We start from the raw sequence: 21,669 nt of genomic DNA, 5'->3' as shown, positions 1-21,669 counted from the left end.
CCGCGCGCGGGTCCCGGAGGCGGCGGCGGCCACGGGGGCGCGCGCGCCGGGCACTTCCGGGGTCACGCGCCCGCCGCGCCCGCTCCCATTGGCCGAGAAGCACCGGGAGGGGGCGTGGCTTAAACGCCGCCGCCACCACCCAATGCCGCGCGTCGGTTCGGCCGCGAAGCTCCGTGATTGGCTGAGTCCCCGCAGAGCGCGGAGGAGGGACGGGGAAAGGGGAGCAGAACCAATCAGCGAGAGGGGCGGGAAAGTGGCAGCCAATCAGAGGCGAGCGCGGGAAGAATGGCGGCGGCTGAGGCGGCGGCGGCGGCGACCCTGGAGCGGCTGGAGGTGGGGGAGGGACCCGGAGGGGCCGTGAGGGGCCGCGGGGAGCCCCGGGACCGAGCCCGGGACCGAGCCCGGAACGCTTGGGGCGGCTCAGAACGGGCCGAGCCCCTCCCGGGGGTCCCTCAGGGCCTCCCCGTCCCGCCTCCGTTCCCCTGAGGGGCCCCGAGCTCCGCCCTCCCCTCATGAGGGGCGGCCACGCCCCCTCAGTGTGGCCACGCCCCCCAATTTTCCCCTCATGGCTCCCCCCGGGATAAATCCCCGACCCCCCGACCCCAAACCCCTCTCCCAGAGCCTTCGGTGCCTCCCAAAATTGATCCCTGACCCCCTCCCCATAAAAAATTTCCCCCTCATTGCCCCACCCGCGATGAATCCCAGATCCCCCCCACCCCAAAACTCCCCCCAGAGCCTTCGGTGCCCCCCCCCCCCCCCAAAATGAGTCCCTGACCATTCCCCCCCTCAGCATTTGTGACCCCCCCGGGACCCTGCCCCCCCCCCCAAAATTTGCCCCCCCCCGGGATGAATCCCCGACCATCCCCCCCACCCCCCCTCAGGACTCGTGACCCCCCCAAACCTTGGTGCGACCCTCCCCCAAATTTTTACCCCCCAAAAATTTCTGACCCCCCATTTTTACCCCCAATGCTCCCATCCCCCCCAAATTTTTACCCCCCCAAAAATTTCTGACCCCCCCTATTTTTACCCCCCAATGTTTCCATCCCCCCCCAATTTTTACCCCCCAAAAATTTCTGACCTCCCCCCATTTTTACCCCCAATGTTTCCATCCCCCCACAAATTTTTACCCCCCAAAAATTTCTGACCCCCCCATTTTTACCCCCCAATGTTTCCATCCTCCCCCAATTTTTACCCCCCAAAAATTTCTGACCCCCCCATTTTTACCCCCAATGTTTCCATCCTCCCCCAAATTTTTACCCCCCAAAAATTTCTGACCCCCCCCATTTTTACCCCCAATGTTTCCATCCCACCCCAAATTTTTACCCCCCAAAAATTTCTGACCCCCCCATTTTTACCCCCAATGTTTCCATCCCCCCCCAAATTTTTACCCCCCAAAAATTTCTGACCCCCCCATTTTTACCCCCCAATGCTCCCATCCCCCCCAAATTTTTACCCCCCAAAAATTTCTGACCCCCCCCATTTTTACCCCCCAATGTTTCCATCCCCCCCCAAATTTTTACCCCCCCAAAAATTTCTGACCCCCCCATTTTTACCCCCCAATGTTTCCATCCCCCCCCAAATTTTTACGCCCCAAAAATTTCTGACCCCCCCCATTTTTACCCCCAATGTTTCCATCCTCCCCCAAATTTTTACCCCCCAAAAATTTCTGACCCCCCCATTTTTACCCCCAATGTTTCCATCCTCCCCCCAAATTTTTACCCCCCAAAAATTTCTGACCCCCCCATTTTTACCCCCAATGTTTCCATCCTCCCCCAAATTTTTACCCCCCAAAAATTTCTGACCCCCCCATTTTTACCCCCAATGTTTCCATCCTCCCCCAAATTTTTACCCCCCAAAAATTTCTGACCCCCCCATTTTTACCCCCCAATGTTTCCATCCTCCCCCAAATTTTTACCCCCCAAAAATTTCTGACCCCCCCATTTTTACCCCCCAATGTTTCCATCCCTCCCCCAAATTTTTACCCCCCAAAAATTTCTGACCCCCCCCATTTTTACCCCCAATGTTTCCATCCTCCCCCAAATTTTTACCCCCCAAAAATTTCTGACCCCCCCATTTTTACCCCCCAATGTTTCCATCCTCCCCCAAATTTTTACCCCCCAAAAATTTCTGACCCCCCCATTTTTACCCCCCAATGTTTCCATCCCTCCCCCAAATTTTTACCCCCCAAAAATTTCTGACCCCCCCATTTTTACCCCCAATGTTTCCATCCCCCCCAAATTTTTACCCCCCAAAAATTTCTGACCCCCCCATTTTTACCCCCCAATGTTTCCATCCCTCCCCCCAATTTTTACCCCCCCAAAAATTTCTGACCCCCCCATTTTTACCCCCAATGTTTCCATCCTCCCCCAAATTTTTACCCCCCAAAAATTTCTGACCCCCCCATTTTTACCCCCAATGTTTCCATCCTCCCCCCAATTTTTACCCCCCCAAAAATTTCTGACCTCCCCCATTTTTACCCCCAATGTTTCCATCCTCCCCCAAATTTTTACCCCCCAAAAATTTCTGACCCCCCCATTTTTACCCCCCAATGTTTCCATCCTCCCCCAATTTTTACCCCCCAAAAATTTCTGACCCCCCCCATTTTAACCCCCAATGTTCCCATCCCCCCCAAATTTTTACCCCCCAAAAATTTCTGACCCCCCCATTTTTACCCCCCAATGTTTCCATCCTCCCCCAAATTTTTACCCCCAAAAAATTTCTGACCCCCCCCTTTTTTACCCCCCAATGTTTCCATCCCCCCCCAATTTTTACCCCCCAAAAAATTTCTGACCCCCCCCATTTTTACCCCCAATGTTTCCATCCTCCCCCAAATTTTTACCCCCCAAAAATTTCTGACCCCCCCATTTTTACCCCCCAATGTTTCCATCCTCCCCCAAATTTTTACCCCCCAAAAATTTCTGACCCCCCCATTTTTACCCCCCAATGTTTCCATCCCTCCCCCAAATTTTTATCCCCCAAAAATTTCTGACCCCCCCCCATTTTTACCCCCAATGTTTCCATCCCCCCCCCAACTTTTATCTCCCCAAAAGTTTCTGACTCCCCCTTTTTTTACTCCCTCAATATTTCTGACCCCCCCCCCCATTTTTGCCCCCCCCAGGCTCTCTCGTGCCCCCTGGTTTTGGGGGGCCCCCCCCGCGCCCCCCCCGCGGCGCTGGAGCTGCTCTGCCGCCCCTCCTCCCCCCGGTTGGCCCTGCTGCGCTGGGTCTGCACCCGGTACTGGGGGGGGACCCCAAAATTGGGGGGGACCCCAAAACTGGGGGGTCCCAAAATGGGAGGGGATTCCCAAAGGGGGGGGGATCTCAAAATGGGGGTGGGAGAACGAAAATGGGGGTGGGGGGGGTCCTGAAATGAGGGGGAGGAACCCCAAAATGGGGTGGCACCCCAAAATTGGGGAGTTCCAAAATGGGGGGGCGACCGCAAAATGGAGGTAAGGGCGGGGTCCCAAAATTGGGGGAACCCTAAAATGGGAGGGAGCACCACAAAATGGGGGTGGGGGAGAACCTAAAATGTGGGGGAGGAACCTCAAAATGGGAGGGATCCCAAAATTGGGGGGGGAAATCTCAAAATGGGGGTGGGGGAACGAAAATGGGGGTGGGGGAACGAAAATGGGGGTGGGAGGGGTCCTGAAATGAGGGGGAGGAACCCCAAAATGGGGGGGCACCTCGAAATTGGGGAGTTCCAAAATGGGGGGGTGACCGCAAAATGGAGGTAAGGGCGGGGTCCCAGAATTGGGGGGAAAACTCAGAATTGGGGGGAACCCTAAAATGGGAGGGAGCGCCACAAAATGGGGGTGGGGGAGAACCTAAAATGTGGGGGAGGAACCTCAAAATGGGAGGGATCCCGAAATTGGGGGGTTCTAAATGGGGGTGGGCAATCAAATGGGGAGGAGGGACCCTAAAATGGGGTTGGGGGGGCACACCCCAAAATTGGGGGGCTCAGAATTGTGGGGGATCCTGAAAGGGGTGGGGAGTTTGAAATGGGGGGGTTGGGAATTTTGGGGAGGGGTCCTGGGTGGTCCCCAATAACCCCAGACCCCTCTCCCCGCCAGGGTTCACCCCCCCCTCAGCGCCGAGCTGGAGTCGCTCCCTGAGGAGGCTCAAATGAGGGGTGAGACCCCCCACAAAAAAACCCCAAAACCTCCCAAAAATGCCCTGTAAACCACCCCAAAATCCCCCTCCTAAAAAAACCCCAAAATCCCCTCAAAAATCCCCCCAAAAAAGACCAAAACCCCCCCAAAATCCCCTCAAAAATCCCCCCAAAAAAGACCAAAACCCCCCCAAAATCCCCTCAAAAATCCTGCTGAAAAAAACCCTAAAATCTCTCAAAAATCCCCTCAAAAATTCCCTTAAAAACCCCCAAAAAAAGACCAAAACCCCCAAAAAATCCTGAAACCCCCCCAAAAAATCCCCAAAACCCCAAAATCCCCCCAAAACCTCCCCGGCCCTCCCAGTTTAACCAGTGCCCCCCCAGAGCTGGCCAGGCTGGGAGCGCAGCTGATGCTCTGCGGGGCCGACGACCTCGCCCTGGTGGAGGTGGGAATTTGGGGGATTTGGGGGATTTTTGGGGGGACTTGGGAATTTTTGGGGATTTTGGGGTTTCTGGGGTGGTTTTGGGAGGCTGGAGGGGGTGGAAGAAAGAAAATTGGGGGAAATTTGGGGATTTTGGGGGGGGAATTTGGGGATTTTGGGGGGAATTTGGAGATTTTTGGGTGCCTGGAAGGGGTGGGGGAGGGAAAATTGGGGAGGACTTGAGGATTTTTGGGGGGCGGGGATTTTGGGAGGTTTTGGGGTCCCTGGGGGTTTTAGGGGAGGGAATTTGGCAGATTTTGGGGTCTTTAAAGGCTCCTGGGGGGGTTTTGGGGTCTCTGGGGGAGTTTTGGAGAGCTGGAAATGCAGAGGGAAAATTTTGGAATTTTGGGGGAAATTTTGGGGAGGTTGGGAAGGTCTGGGGGGTGGAAATTGGGGAAACTTCAGGGGTCTCAGAAGGATTTTAGGGGGTGCTTGGGGTATTTCTGGGGGATTTTTGGGACCAGGGGAGGATTTTTGGAGGTCCCAAGGGGATTTTTGGGGTCTAGGGGTGATTTTTGGAGGTCCCAAGGGGATTTTTGGGGTCTGGGGGTGATTTTTGGGGGTCCCAAGGGGATTTTTGGGGTCTAGGGGTGATTTTTGGAGGTCCCAAGGGGATTTTTGGGGTCTAGGGGTGATTTTTGGAGGTCCCAAGGGGATTTTTGGGGTCTAGGGGTGATTTTTGGAGGTCCCAAGGGGATTTTTGGGCTCTAGGGGTGATTTTTGGAGGTCCCAAGGGGATTTTTGGGACCAGGGGAGGATTTTTGGAGGTCCCAAGAGGATTTTTGGGCTCTAGGGGTGATTTTTGGAGGTCCCAAGGGGATTTTTGGGCTCTAGGGGTGATTTTTGGAGGTCCCAAGGGGATTTTTGGGGTCTAGGGGTGATTTTTGGAGGTCCCAAGGGGATTTTTGGGGTCTAGGGGTGATTTTTGGAGGTCCCAAGGGGATTTTTGGGGTCTAGGGGTGATTTTTGGAGGTCCCAAGGGGATTTTTGGGGTCTAGGGGTGATTTTTGGGGGGTCTCAAGGGGATTTTTGGGGTCTAGGGGTGATTTTTGGAGGTCCCAAGGGGATTTTTGGGCTCTAGGGGTGATTTTTGGGGGTCTCAAGGGGATTTTTGGGCTCTAGGGGTGATTTTTGGAGGTCCCAAGGGGATTTTTGGGGTCTGTGGAGGATTTTGGGGGTTTCCAGGGGGATTTTGGGGGTTCCCTGATGGATTTTGGGTCTGGGGTCTCCCCTTCAGGGCACAGCCCCCCCCGAGCAGCAGCTCCAGTTCCTCCAGGACCTTTTGGACGCCGTTCCCCCCCTCGAGACCTCCCCCGAAGCCAGGTCTGGACCCCCCCCCACACCCCCCTGACACCCCCAGCCCCAAAATCCACCCAAATACCACAAAACCACCCAAAATGCCCTCAAATCTACCCAAATCCCCCCAAAATCCTATTTTCCCCCCAAAAAAGCCCCCCCAGAACCACCGGGTTCCTGCTGCAGCTGCTGGAGACCCCCGAGGGGCGGGCGGTCCTGAGACCCCCGCCCCTCCCCCCGGTTCCTGTGGAGCTCTCCGAGACCCCCCCCAAACCCAGGTGGGTTTTGGGGACCCCCCCCCGGCTCCCCTCACCCCTAAATCCCCCCCTGACCCCCCCTCATTTTGCTCCCCCCCAGGAGACCCCTCCCCGAATTGGAGGCGGAATTGGGGGGGGTCCAGCGGGGCCTGGAGGAGCTGCAGGCCCAGGTGGGGCTGGGGGCAATCTGGGGGGGATTTTGGGGGATTTTGGGGGGGATTTGGGGGGATTTTGGGGTCAACTGGGGCAATTTGGGGGAAGATTTGAGGGTTTGAGGTCAATTGGGGGGATTTGGGGGGGAGTTTTGGGGTCAATTGAGGGGGATTTGGGGGCAATTTGTGGGGATTTGGGGGAGATTTGGGGGGTTTGGGGTCCACAGAGGGGATTTGGGGGAGTTTTGGGGGAGATTTGGGGGTTTTGGGGTCAATTGGGGGGGATTTGGGGGGTTTGGGGTCCACAGAGGGGATTTGGGGGAGTTTTGGGGGAGATTTGGGGGTTTTGGGGTCAATTGGGGAGATTTGGGGGGTTTGGGGTCCACAGAGGGGATTTGGGGGAGTTTTGGGGGAGATTTGGGGGTTTTGGGGTCAATTGGGGGGATTTGGGGGGTTTGGGGTCCACAGAGGGGATTTGGGGGAGTTTTGGGGGAGATTTGGGGGTTTTGGGGTCAATTGGGGGGTTTGGGGTCCACAGAGGGGATTTGGGGGAGTTTTGGGGGAGATTTGGGGGTTTGGGGGTCAATTGGGGGGATTTGGGGGTTTGGGGTCCACAGAGGGGATTTGGGGGAGTTTTGGGGGAGATTTGGGGGTTTTGGGGTCAATTGGGGGGATTTGGGGGGTGATTTTAGGGGGTTTGGGTTCAACTGGGGGGAGTTTGGGGGGGATTTGGGGAAGATTTGAGACATTTGGGGTCAACTGGGGGGATTTGGGGGAGAATAGGGGAGGATTTTGGGGTCCCTGGGGGGAGTTTGGGGACAATTTTGGGGTCCCGGGGGGGGTTTGGGGTCCCTGGGGGGGTTTGGGGGAAATTTTGGGGGTCCCAGTATGGGGTGAAGCAGCTCCAGGTGGGTCTGGGGTCTTTTTGGGGTGAATTTTGGATTTTTTTGGGATTGCCCCCACCTTAACCCTTTCATCCTTCAGCTGTCAAATTTAGGGGGGTCCCCGGCCCCCTCCCCCCCAAATTTGGGGGTCCTGGGGGGCGCTCTGACCTCGTTGGCTGCAGATTTTGGGTCTTCTGAGCTCCGGGGCCCCACAAAACCCCCCAAGACCCCCCAAATTTGGGGGGAAGGGGGCAGGGTCCCCCCCGTGGGGAGGGGGCTGCGGAATCTCAGCCAGGTGAGGGGGGGGATTTTGGGGGGAATTTTGGGGAGGGGTTTTGGATTTGGGGGATTTTTGGGGGGAGTTTTGGGGAGGGGGTTTGGATTTGGGGGATTTTCGGGGGGAATTTGGGGAGGGGGTTTGGATTTGGGGGGAATTTGGGGAGGGGGTTTGGATTTCGGGGATTTTTGGGGGGAATTTGGGGAGGGGGTTTGGATTTGGTGGATTTTTTGAGTGAATTTGGGGAGGGGGTTTGGATTTGGGGGATTTTTGCGGGGAATTTGGGGAGGGGGTTTGGATTTGGGGGGAATTTGGGGAGGGGGTTTGGATTTGGGGGGAATTTGGGGAGGGGTTTGGATTTTGGGGGAATTTGGGGAGGGGTTTGGATTTTGGGGATTTTTTGAGTGAATTTGGGGAGGGGGTTTGGATTTTGGGGATTTTTGGGGGGAATTTGGGGAGGGGGTTTGGATTTGGGGGGAATTTGGGGAGGGGGTTTGGATTTGGGGGGAATTTGGGGAGGGGTTTGGATTTTGGGGATTTTTGGGGGGAATTTGGGGAGGGGTTTGGATTTTGGGGGATTTTTGGGGGAATTTGGGGAGGGGTTTGGATTTGGGGGATTTTTTGAGTGAATTTGGGGAGGGGTTTGGATTTTGGGGATTTTTGGGGGGAATTTGGGGAGGAGGCCTCAGAGGAATTTTTGGGGAGGGGTCTCAGGGGATTTGAGTTCATGGGGGGAATTTGGGGGTCCCAAAATGGGTCTGGGGGGGTCTCTGTGCCCTAGGGGGGGATTTGAGGGGTCCCAAACCCATTTTGGGGTCCCAACCCCCATTTTTGGGGGGGGTCTCTGCTTTGTTTTGGGGGTGGGGGGGTCACACCCGATGGGGGGAGGGGCTGTGACCCCAGACCCTCCCTCCCCTCCCCCCCCAGGTTTTGGGGACCCTGACCCAGCTCGGGGCCAGCGCGGGGGAGGTGACGCGGCTGGGGGGGGTCATCGAGGCCATCGGTGAGTCTGGGGGGGCACCCCAAAAACTGCCCCAAAACCTGCCAAAAATACCCCAAAAACTGCCCCAGAAACACCCCAAAAACTGCCAAAAATACCCTAAAAACTGACCCAAAAAATCCCAAAATACTGCAAAAACTGCCCCAAAACCTGCCAAAAATACCCCAAAAACTGGCCCAGAAACTCCCCAAAAACTGCCAAAAATACCCCAAAAACTGCCAAAAATACCCCAAAAACTGCCCCAAAAACACCCCCAAAACTGCCAAAAATACCCTAAAAACTGACCCAAAAATACCCCAAAAACTGCCCCAAAAACACCCCAAAAACTGCAAAAAATACCCTAAAAACTGCCCCAAAAACTGCCCCAAAAATACCCCAAAAACTGCCCCAAAAACTGCCACAAAAACACCCCAAAAACTGGCCCAAAAATACGCCAAAAACTGCCCCAAAAACACCCCAAAAACTGCAAAAAATACCCTAAAAACTGACCCAAAAAAATCCCAAAATACCGCAAAAACTGCCCCAAAAATACCCCAAAAACTGCCCCAAAGTACCCCAAAAACTGCCCCAAAATCTGCCCCAAAACCAGCCCAAAATCTGCCCCAAAACCAGCCCAAAATCTGCCCCAAATTACCCCAAAATCTGTCTCAAAATGGCCCCAAAATCACCCCAAAAACTGCCCCAAATACATCCCAAAATACCCCAAAACCAGCCCCAGAGCACCCCAAAAACTGCCGCAAAGCACCCCAAAAACTGCCGCAAAGCACCCCAAAAACTGCCCCAAAAACTGCCAAAAATACCCCAAAACTGCCCCAAAATACCCCAAAAACTACCCCAAAATCTTCCCCAAAATCTGCCTCAAATTACCCCAAAAACTGTCTCAAAATGGCCCCAAAACCACCCCAAAAACTGCCCCAAAGTACCCCAAAACGACCCCAAAAATACCCAAAACAGCCCCAAAAATACCCAAAACAGCCCCAAAAACTGCCCTAAAAAATGTGGGATTTTTGTGGGGAAGGATTCTATGGGGTGTGTGTGTGAGGGGGGGATCACTTATGTGAATTTTTTTGGGGTGATTTTATAGGATTTGATCATTTTATGTCATCCAGGACCATTTTTGGGAGCTTTTAGGATTTGGGCCATTTTATGGGATTTGTGTCATTTTATGGGATTTTCTTTAGGATTTTACGGGGTTGGGGGGGGGGGTCACTTATATCAATTTTTTAGGGGATTTTTTGGGGTGATTTGATGCGATTTCAGCCATTTTACAGCATTTTGTGTGGGAGAAACTTTTAGGATTTATAGGATTTGATGGAATGATGGGATTGGGGTGAATTTTTAGGATTTTGGGGGGGTCCCTTTTAACCCCAAACTCTTTTTTTATCCCCCCCCAGAACCCCAAATCCCCCCCCTGTCCCAGCGCTTCCAGCCCCACTCCGGGTAAGTCCGGGGGGGTTTTTTTAAGGGATTTTGGGTACAAAATTTGGGATTTTCAGCGGGGGGGGGCTCCTTTGGGACCTCCCAAATTCCTGGGATTTATTTTTGGGATCGGGGGGGCCCTTCCCGGTGCTTTTCGGGCCCTATAAGGGCAGCGGATCCCGTGTTTATCCCGAGCCGCCGTGACTCAGCCCGAATTCCAAAATTCCAAAATTCCCACCCCGCCCCCCCCGCCGTGACGTCATCACCCCCCCCCCAAAAAAAAATCCCCCCCCCAACCCCCCCCCTTCCCAACCCAAATTCCAGGCGGGATGAGATCATCGGGATGGGGCCGGCAAGGATTTGGGATTTTGGGGATTTGGGGGGGATTTTAGGGATGGGAAATGAAGGGGGAGGGGAAAGTGGAGAAACCACACACACCCCCCCTCGGGAAAATTTGGGATTGTGGAAAAAAAGGGGGGAAAAATCCCTAAAAATGGGGAAAATCCCTTAAAAAAAGTCATTTGGGGGGAGAAATCCTAAAAAAAAAAAAAAGTGGGGGGAGAAATCCTAAAAAATTTGGGGAAGGGGATCCTGAAAAGGGGGAGGGGAGAGTGGAGACCCCTCCCCCCCCCCCCCCCCCCCCAGGGAAATTTGGGATTGTAAAAAAAGGGACGAAAATCCCTAAAAATGGGGAGGGAGTGGGGAAAATTTGGGATGGGGAGGGGGAAGCCTAAAAAAAGGAGAGGAATCCTAAAAAAGGGGGGGGAATCCTGAAAAATGGGGGGGAAATGCTAAAAAAGGGGGGGAAATCCTAAAAATGGGGTGGGGGGTAAATACTAAAAAATGGGGAAAATCCTAAAAAATGGGGGGAATCCTAAAAAGTGGGGGAAAATCCTAAAAAATGGGGGGAAATCCTAAAAAGTGGGGGAAAATCCTAAAAAATGGGGGGAAATCCTAAAAAGTGGGGGAAATCCTAAAAAGTGGGGGGAATCCTGAAAAATGGGGGGAAATCCTAAAAAATGGGGGGAATCCTAAAAATGGGGAAAATCCTAAAAATGGGGGAAATCCTAAAAAGTGGGGGAAATCCTGAAAAATGGGGGAAATCCTAAATAATGGGGGAATCCTGAAAAATGGGGGGAAAACCTAAAAAATGGGGGGAATCCTGAAAAATGGGGGAAATCCTAAAAATGGGGGAAATCCTAAAAAATGGAGGGAAATGCTGAAAAATGGGAGAAATCCTAAAAATGGGGAAAATCCTAAAAATGGGGGAAATCCTAAAAAATGGGGGGAAATCCTAAAAATGGGGGAAATCCTAAAAAATGGGGGAAATCCTAAAAATGGGGAAAATCCTAAAAAGTGGGGGAAATCCTGAAAAATGGGGGAAATCCTAAAAATGGGGGGAATCCTGAAAAATGGGGGGAAAACCTAAAAAATGGGGGGAATCCTGAAAAATGGGGGAAATCCTAAAAAATGTGTGTCTTTGCAGGTGTGGCAGGACCTGACGGCCTCAGGTGTGACATGGAGGGGACACCTGGGTGTCACCTGGGACACACCTGAGTGTGAGACACACCTGGGACACACCTGTGAGTGTGTGTGACACCTGGGACACACCTGGGACACACCTCTGTGTGTGTGACACACCTGGGACACATTGGAGTGTGTGTGACACACCTGTGAGTGTGTGTGACACCTGGAACACACCTGTGAGTGTGTGTGACACACCTGAGTGCGTGTGTGACACCTGGGACACACCTCTGTCTGTGTGACACACCTGGGACACATTGGAGTGTGTGTGACACACCTGAGTGCGTGTGTCACACCTGGGACTGTGTGTGACACCTGGGACACACCTGAGTGAGTTTCACACCTGTGAGCCCTGTGACACACTGGAGTGTGTTGGACACACCTGGGACACACCTGTGTGTGTGTGACACACCTGTGTGAGAGTGGCACCTGTGACGGTGTGTGTGACACCTGGGTGTGACAGGTCTGTGACACTCCTGGGACACCTTTGAGTGTGTCCCACCTGTCCCTGGGTGTGTCAAACCTGTCCTGGGTGTGTCACAGGTGTGTCCCACCTGCCTCCAGCTGTGTCACACTTATCCTGGATGTGTCACAGGTATCCCTGGGTGTGTCACACCTGTCCTGGTTGTGTCCCACCTGTCCTGGATGTGTCACAGGTATCCCCAGGTGTGTCCCACCTGTCCTGGGTGTGTCCCACCTGTCCCCGGGTGTGTCACAGGTACCTCTGGGTGTGTCCTACCTGTCCTGGGTGTGTCCCACCTGTCCCCGGGTGTGTCACACCTGTCCCCAGGTGTGTCCCACCTGTCCCCAGGTGTCTCTGCTGTGTCTGTGGGGGAGGGGACCCCACGGGGGGCGTGGCCGGGTGGGCGTGGCCAGGTGGGTGGGGCAGGTGACACAGGTGGGGGCGTGTCCCTGACCCCACCCAAAGCGTGACCCAGGTGTGACCCAGCCGTGGGCGTGGCCCAGGTGTGACCCAGGTGTGACCCAGCTGTGACCCAGCTGTGGCCCAGCTGTGACCCAGCTGTGACCCAGCCGTGGGCGTGGCCCAGGTGTGACCCAGCTGTGACCCAGCTGTGACCCAGCTGTGACCCAGCCGTGGGCGTGGCCCAGGTGTGACCCAGCTGTGACCCAGGTGTGGCCCAGGTGTGGCCCAGCTGTGACCCAGGTGTGGCCCAGGTGTGACCCAGGTGTGACCCAGCCGTGGGCGTGGCCCAGGTGTGACCCAGCTGTGACCCAGGTGTGGCCCAGGTGTGGGCGTGGCCCAGGTGTGGCCCAGGTGTGGGCGTGGCCCAGCTGTGACCCAGGTGTGACCCAGCTGTGACCCAGCTGTGACCCAGCTGTGACCCAGCTGTGACCCAGCTGTGGGCGTGGCCCAGCTGTGACCCAGGTGTGACCCAGGTGTGACCCAGGTGTGACCCAGCTGTGACCCAGGTGTGACCCAGGTGTGGCCCAGGTGTGACCCAGCCGTGACCCAGCTGTGACCCAGCTGTGACCCAGGTGTGACCCAGCTGTGGGCGTGGCCCAGGTGTGACCCAGCTGTGACCCAGGTGTGACCCAGGTGTGACCCAGCTGTGACCCAGGTGTGACCCAGCTGTGACCCAGGTGTGGCCCAGCTGTGACCCAGCTGTGACCCAGCTGTGGCCCAGCTGTGACCCAGCTGTGACCCAGCTGTGGCCCAGGTGTGACCCAGGTGTGGCCCAGGTGTGGCCCAGCTGTGACCCAGCTGTGGCCCAGCTGTGACCCAGCTGTGACCCAGCTGTGACCCAGGTGTGACCCAGCTGTGACCCAGGTGTGACCCAGCTGTGACCCAGGTGTGGCCCAGCTGTGGGCGTGGCCCAGGTGTGACCCAGGTGTGGCCCAGCTGTGACCCAGGTGTGACCCAGCTGTGGGCGTGGCCCAGGTGTGACCCAGCTGTGACCCAGCTGTGACCCAGGTGTGACCCAGCTGTGACCCAGGTGTGACCCAGGTGTGGCCCAGCTGTGACCCAGCTGTGGCCCAGGTGTGACCCAGGTGTGACCCAGCTGTGACCCAGGTGTGACCCAGGTGTGGCCCAGCTGTGGCCCAGCTGTGACCCAGCTGTGGGCGTGGCCCAGGTGTGACCCAGCTGTGACCCAGCTGTGGCCCAGGTGTGACCCAGCTGTGACCCAGCTGTGACCCAGCTGTGACCCAGGTGTGGCCCAGGTGTGACCCAGGTGTGGCCCAGGTGTGACCCAGCTGTGACCCAGGTGTGGCCCAGGTGTGACCCAGCTGTGACCCAGGTGTGGCCCAGCTGTGACCCAGGTGTGACCCAGCCGTGGGCGTGGCCCAGGTGTGGGCGTGGCCCGGCGCAGGTCACTTACCTGCGCGCAGCGCTGTAATTAAAGCCTCATTAACGAACACCTCGTTAGTGATTCGCTGTTGATGAGCCCCCATTAATTGAACCCCTAATTAAGACCTGAAGTCCTGCGTTAATGAACCCCCACAGTGAGCCTCATTAATGAACTCCTCAGTAATTAGCCTGATAATTAACTCCTATTAATGAGCTCCCTCCTCATGAACTCCCATTAATGAACTCCCCAGTAATTAACCTGATAATGAACCCCATTGATGAACTCCCCAGTAATTAACCCCCAATGAGCCCAATTAATGAACAACCCAGTAATTAACCTAATAATGGACCCCTATTAATGAACTTCCCAGTAATTAACCTGATAATGAACCCCATTAATGAACTCTGCAGTAATTAACCCCAGAACTCCCCCTGTACCCCCTTAATTAACTTTCCCTAACTAACCCGAAATTAACCCCGGAACCCCCCCCCCCCCCCCACCACTGCCCCTTTCCTTAATTAACCCCTGGCACCCCGCGATAACGAGCCTGTCCGTAATTAACGCTGTAATTAGCGCCCCCATTTCCCCCCTTCGTTATCGGAGCGCCCGGAGCTTCCTGAGGGGGGAGGGGCGGGAACGGGGCGGGGCGGGAGACCCCAGAGAGACCCCAGACCCATGGAGACCCCAGACCCCAAAGAGACCCCAGAGAGACCCCAGACCCATGGAGACCCCAGACCCAGAGAGACCCCAGACCCAGAGAGACCCCAGAGAGACCCCAGAGAGACCCCAGACCCAGAGAGACCCCAGAGAGACCCCAGAGAGACCCCAGACCCATGGAGACCCCAGACCCCAAAGAGACCCCAGAGAGACCCCAGACCCATGGAGACCCCAGAGAGACCCCAGAGAGACCCCAGAGAGACCCCAGAGAGACCCCAGACCCAGAGAGATCCCACAGGGACCCCAGAGAGACCCCAGACCCCAAAGAGACCGCAGACCCCAGAGAGACCCCAGACCCATGGAGACCCCAGAGAGACCCCAGACCCATGGAGACCCCAGAGAGACCCCAGACCCAGAGAGACCCCAAAGAGAGCCCAAAGAGAGCCCAGAGAGACCCCAGACCCCAAAGAGACCCCAGAGAGACCCCAGACCCAGAGAGATCCCACAGGGACCCCAGAGAGACCCCAGAGAGACCCCAGACCCATGGAGACCCCAAAGAGAGCCCAAAGAGAGCCCAGAGAGACCCCAGACCCCAAAGAGACCCCAGAGAGACCCCAGACCCCAAAGAGACCCCAAAGAGAGCCCAAAGAGAGCCCAAAGAGACCCCAGACCCCAAAGAGACCCCAGAGAGACCCCAGACCCAGAGAGACCCTAGAGAGACCCCAGAGAGACCCCAGACCCCAAAGAGAGCCCAGAGAGACCCCAGACCCAGAGAGACCCTAGAGAGACCCCAGAGAGACCCCAGACCCCAAAGAGAGCCCAGAGAGACCCCAGACCCAGAGAGACCCCAGACCCCAGAGAGACCCCAGAGAGATCCCATGGAGACCCCAGAGAGACCCCACGGAGACCCCAGACCCCAGAGAGACCCCAGACCCCACAGAGACCCCATGGAGACCCCAGACCCTAGAGAGACCCCAGACCCCACAGAGATCCCATGGAGACCCCAGACCCCACAGAGATCCCATGGAGACCCCAGACCCCACAGAGACCCCATGGAGACCCCAGACCCCATAGGGACCCCAGAGAGACCCCACAGGGACCCCACAGAGACCCCATAGGGGCCCAGAGAGATCCTACAGAGACCCCAGACCCCACAAAGACCCCATAGAGACCCCACAGGGACCCCAGAGAGATCCCACAGGGACCCCATAGGGACCCCACGGAGACCCCAGACCCCACAGAGACCCCATAGAGACCCTATAGGGACCACAGAGAGATCCTATAGGGGCCCCATATGGACCCCAGACCCCACAGAGACCCCATAGGGCCCCCATAGGCACTGACCCCACAGAGACCCAGAGAAACCCCACAGAGACCCCATAGAGACCCCAAAGAGATCCTATAGAGATCCCAGACCCTATAGAGACCCCCAAACCCCACAGAGACCCCATAGCGACACCACAGGGACCCCACAGGGAACCCAGGCAGGCCCCACAGGGACCCCAGACCCCACAGACACCCCAAACCCCACAGACACCCCAAACCCCACAGAGACCCCATAGGGACCCCATAGGGAACCCAGGCAGGCCCCACAGGGACCCCAAAGCCCACAGACACCCCAAACCCCACAGAGACCCCAAACCCCATAGAGACCCTATACAGACCCCAGGGAGACCCCAAACCTTGTAGAGACCCTACAGGGACCCCAGAACCCACAGAGACCCCACAGAACCCTGTGACACCCTATGGATCCCCTGTGACACCCTATGGGGTCCCCTGTGACACCCTGTGGGATCCCCCGTGACACCCTATGGATCCCCAGTGACACCCTATGGGATCCCCCGTGACACCCTGTGGGATCCATGGGGCCTGTGACACCCTGTGGGATCCCCTGTGACACCCTATGGGGTCCCCTGTGACACCCTGTGGGATCCCCCGTGACACCCTATGGGGTGCCCCGTGACACCCTATGGATCCCCCGTGACACCCTGTGGGATCCCCCGTGACACCCTATGGGATCCCCTGTGACACCCTATGGATCCCCCGTGACACCCTATGGGATCCCCAGTGACACCCTATGGATCCCCTGTGACACCCTGTGGATCCCCTGTGACACCCTATGGATCCCCTGTGACACCCTGTGGATCCCCTGTGACACCCTATGGATCCCCTGTGACACCCTATGGATCCCCAGTGACACCCTATGGGATCCCCCGTGACACCCTATGGATCCCCAGTGACACCCTATGGGATCCCCCGTGACACCCTATGGATCCCCCGTGACACCCTATGGATCCCCAGTGACACCCTATGGGATCCCCAGTGACACCCTATGGGATCCCCAGTGACACCCTATGGATCCCCCGTGACACCCTATGGATCCCCCATGACACCCTGTGGGATCCCCTGTGACACCCTATGGATCCCCCGTGACACCCTATGGATCCCCTGTGACACCCTATGGATCCCCCGTGACACCCTGTGGATCCCCCATGACACCCTATGGATCCCCTGTGACACCCTATGGGATCCCCCGTGACACCCTATGGATCCCCTGTGACACCCTATGGATCCCCTGTGACACCCTATGGGATCCCCTGTGACACCCTATGGATCCCCAGTGACACCCTATGGATCCCCTGTGACACCCTGTGGGATCCCCCGTGACACCCTATGGGATCCCCAGTGACACCCTATGGATCCCCTGTGACACCCTATGGATCCCCTGTGACACCCTATGGGATCCCCCGTGACACCCTATGGATCCCCTGTGACACCCTATGGATCCCCTGTGACACCCTATGGGATCCCCAGTGACACCCTATGGATCCCCTGTGACACCCTATGGGATCCCCCGTGACACCCTGTGGATCCCCCGTGACACCCTATGGGATCCCCCGTGACACCCTGTGGATCCCCCGTGACACCCTATGGATCCCCTGTGACACCCTATGGATCCCCTGTGACACCCTGTGGGATCCCCTGTGACACCCTGTGGGATCTTGGGGGTCCCTCGTGCCCCACAGCCCCTTCCCCATGGTCCCCCCTGCCCTATGGAGCCCCTCATGGACCCCCAGGGAGCCCACCCCCCACTTTGGGGTCCCCCTGACCCCCCGACCCCAAAGTGCCCCCATAACCCCCCCCACCCTATGGGTCCCCCCCACCCTATGGGTCCCCCCCACCCTATGGGTCCCCAGAACCCCTCCCCCCATCCTCGCCCCGCCCAAATCCCACCCCAGGGGGGTCCCCGGACCCCTCCTCATCCTCACCCCAAAAATCCCCCATAGCCCCCCCTTTTGGGGTCCCCATAAATTCCCCCCTCCCCAAATCCCCCCCAAATCCCCTCCCCACCCCAAGAGCCCCCCGGATCCCCCCCAAATCCGCCCCTCCCCTTTTATGGGCTCCCCAAACCCCCCGGGTGCCCCCCAGCCCCTCCCCAACCCCCCCCCGCAGTCCCCAGAGCCCCCCATGGGGGACCCCCCGACCCCTCCCCACCCCAAGAGCCCCCCCAAACCCGCCCCTCCCCCTTGATGGGCTCCCCAAATCCCCCCTCCCCCCTTTTAGGGGTCCCCGGGCCCCCCCCAGCCCCTCCCCGGCCCCCCCGGCCCCCCCCGGGGCGGGGCTCGCTCCTCTCGTTACCAATTAAGGCTCCGCGCGCGCCGCGCGAGCCCCCGGTACCGGCACCGCCACCGCGCGGGGCCACCGAGCCCTCCCCGGGACCGCCGAACCATCCCCGGGACCACCGAGCCATCCCCGGGACCACCGAGCCCTTCCCGGGACCGCCGAGCCCTTCCCCGGGACCACCGAACCATCCCCGGGACCACCGAGCCCTTCCCCGGGACCACCGAGCCCTTCCCGGGACCACCGAGCCCTTCCCGGGACCGCCGAACCATCCCCGGGACCACCGAGCCCTCCCCGGGACCACCGAACCATCCCCGGGACCGCCGAACCCTCCCCGGGACCGCCGAGCCATCCCCGGGACCACCGAGCCCTTCCCGGGACCACCGAGCCCTTCCCGGGACCACCGAGCCCTCCCCGGGACCACCGAGCCCTTCCCGGGACCACCGAGCCCTTCCCGGGACCGCCGAGCCCTCCCCGGGACCGCCGAACCATCCCCGGGACCACCGATCCCTTCCCAGGACCACCGAACCATCCCCGGGACCGCCGAACCATCCCCGGGACCACCGAGCCCTTCCCGGGACCGCCAATCCCTTCCCGGGACCTCCGAACCCTTCCCCGGGACCACCGATCCCTTCCCGGGACCTCCGATCCCTTCCCCGGGACCGACACCGGCACCGCTCGGATCCGCCCCGGGACCGCCGGGTCCCGAGCCCCGAGGACCACCGAGACCGAGCAGCAGGTGAGGAGCCCCCGGGACCCCCGAGCCCCCCTCAAGCCCCGGGGACCACCGGGGCCGCCGGAGCAGCGGGACCGGCACCCCTGGGTGGCGCCGACCCCCCCGGTCCCGACCCCTGACCCCCGGGACCCCCGGGACCCCCGGGAACCGAGCCCAGAGCCCCGAGTAGCCCCGGGACCCCCGCCAGGATCGCGGGGTTTGGGGGGGCTTTGGGTGGGCGGGGGGCGCGAGGGGGACCCCGAGTTTGGGGCTCCCCCGATTGGGGCTGGGGGACCCCCCAAGGTGTGACCCCGATTTTGGGGTCCGAGACCCCCTTGAGAGCCCCCTGGGGGCGCGTTTTGAGGGAACCCCTAAAATGGAGCTGGGGACCCCCAAATGGGGCTGGGGGAACGCCATAACGGGGGACCCCGATTTTGGGGGACCCCCTTGAGAGACCCCTGGGGGTGCTTTGGGGGCTGGGGACCCCCTAATGGGCTTGGGGTACCCCTCTGAATGGGACCCCCCCCCCCCTTTTTTGGGGGGGTCTGAGGAGCCCAGAGTGGCTGGGCCCCCCTTTTTGGGGTGGGGGTCCCCACTTGGGGCCACCTTTGGGGTCCGGGGGACCCCGGGAATGGGAAGGGGGCAACAGGGTGGGGACCCTCCCCTGACCCCCCCAATCTGGGGCCAATGGGGCAGAGCCGGGGGTCACCCCAAATTGGGGCACCCCTAAATGTTGGGGGAGTTTGGGGAGGGTCTCTCATTGTGGGGGTCCCATCATTATTGGGGTCCCCCATTATTAGGGTTTCTTCTTGTGGGCATCCCCCATTTATTGGGGGTACCTCATTATTGGGGTCCCTCCTTTTGGGGGTGCCCAGGTGAAGATGCTCATGGGGTCCCCCACTCTGGGATTCCCCCATTATGGGGATCCCCCATTATTGGGGTCCGTCATTACAGGGATCCCCCATTATGGGGGTACCCCATTATTGGGGTCCCCTGATTGTGGGGTCCCTTACTCCAGGGATTTCCCCATTGTGGGATCCCTTCATTTTGGGGGTCCCTCACTATGGGATCCCCTCCTTGTGGGGTTCCCTCGGTAATGGGATCCCTCATTTTGAGGGTCCCCCATTATTGGGATCCCCCGTTTTGGGCTCCCCCATTATCAGGATCCCTCGTTATTGGGGTTCCCCATTGTAGGATCCCCCATTCCGGATCTGCCCGGCTGCCACATCCCCCATTATTAGGATCCCCCCATTATTAGGATCCCCCCATTATTAGGAACCCCCTTTTTGGGATCGCCCGGTTTGGGCTCCCCCATTATCGCAATCCCCCATTATAAGGACCCCCCATTCTGGGCACCCTAATTTGGGCTCTCCCCCATTATTAGGGCCCCTCATTATGGGGTCCCTCATTATTGGGGTCACCCGTTATTAGGGTCTCCCGTTTTGGGGTCCCCCATTACGCACTGCCCCATTATTGCGATCCCCCATTATTAGCACCCCTCATTATTAGCATCCCCCTTTATTAGGATCCCTCCTTTTGGGATCCCCCCTTATCGGGATCCCCCATTTTGGGGATCTCCCATTATCAGGATTCTCGTTATTAGCATCCCCCATTTTGGGGATCCCCGTTATCCGGATTCCCATTAGTAACATCCTCCATTTTGGGGATCCCCGTTATCCGGATCCCCGTTATCAAGATTCCCGTTATCAGCCTCCCCCATTTTGGGGATCCCCGTTATCAGGATCCCCGTTATCAGGATTACCACTAGTAGCATCCCCCATTTTGGCGATCCCCGATCAGGATTCCCGTTATTCGCATTCCCCATTTTGGGGATCCCCGTTATCAGGGTCCCCGTTATCAGGATTCCCGTTATTCGCATCCCCCATTTGGGGATCCCTGTTATCAGGATTCCCGTTATCTGGATCCCCGTTGTCAGCACCCCCATTTTTGGGGATCCCCGTTATCAGCACCCCCATTTTGGGGATTCCCGTTATCAGGATCCCCGTTATGTGGATCCCCGTTATCAGCACCCCCATTTTTGGGGATCCCCGTTATCAGCACCCCCATTTTGAGGATCCCCGTTATCCGGACCCCCGTTACCAGCACCCCCGTTACCAGCACCCCCATTTTGGGGATCCCCGTTATCCGGATCCCCGTTATCAGAACCCCCGTTACCAGCACCCCCATTTGGGCATCCCCGTTATCCGGATCCCCGTTATCCGGATCCCCGTTATCAGGATCCCCGTTATCAGCACCCCCATTTGGGGATCCCCGCTCTCCGGACCCCCGTTACCAGCACCCCCGTTATCCGGATCCCCGTTATCAGCACCCCCATTATCCGGATCCCCGTTATCAGCATCCCCATTATCCGTATCCCTGCTCTCCGGATCCCCGTTATCCGTATCCCCGTTGTCCGGATCCCCGTTACCAGCACCCCCGTTATCAGCACCCCCATTTGGGGATCCCCGCTCTCCGGATCCCCGTTATCCAGATCCCCGTTATCCGGATCCCCGTTACCAGCACCCCCATTTGAGGATCCCCGCTCTCCGGATCCCCGTTACCAGCACCCCCGTTACCAACACCCCCGTTACCAACACCCCCGTTACCAGCACCCCCGTTATCAGCACCCCCATTTTGAGGATCCCCGTTATCAGCATCCCCGTTATCCGTATCCCCGCTCTCCGGATCCCCGTTATCCGTATTCCCGTTACCAGCACCCCCATTTTGAGTATCCCCGTTACCAGCACCCCCGTTACCAGCACCCCCGTTACCAGCACCCCCGTTACCAGCATCCCCGTTATCCGGATCCCCGTTATCCGTATCCCCGTTACCAGCACCCCCATTTTGAGTATCCCCGTTTCCAGCACCCCCGTTACCCGCACCCCCTTTGGTCCCCCCCGTCCCCGCGCTGCCCCCTTACCCCGCTCTCCAGCTCCGGTTTCTCACCGCCCCTCCCCTCCCTCCCTCCC

The 21,669-nt window shown here is 58.1% G+C and overlaps 1 long non-coding RNA gene across 1 annotated transcript; it reads right to left on the bottom strand.

Moving 5' to 3' along the window:
- Nucleotides 1-255: 255 nt before the first annotated feature.
- On the bottom strand, nt 256-21,669 carry LOC144247912 (uncharacterized). Its single transcript, XR_013341374.1, has 3 exons — nt 21,621-21,669; nt 13,738-13,792; nt 256-327 (listed from the first exon to the last, which is right to left on the bottom strand). It is a non-coding gene; the product is annotated as an uncharacterized LOC144247912 (long non-coding RNA).

The sequence above is a fragment of the Lonchura striata genome, chromosome 36 (assembly GCF_046129695.1).
Source record: "Lonchura striata isolate bLonStr1 chromosome 36, bLonStr1.mat, whole genome shotgun sequence".
Taxonomy (NCBI): Eukaryota; Metazoa; Chordata; class Aves; order Passeriformes; family Estrildidae; genus Lonchura; species Lonchura striata.
Note: the sequence above shows the minus strand (reverse complement) of the source record. Positions and strands in the feature narration are given on the sequence as shown.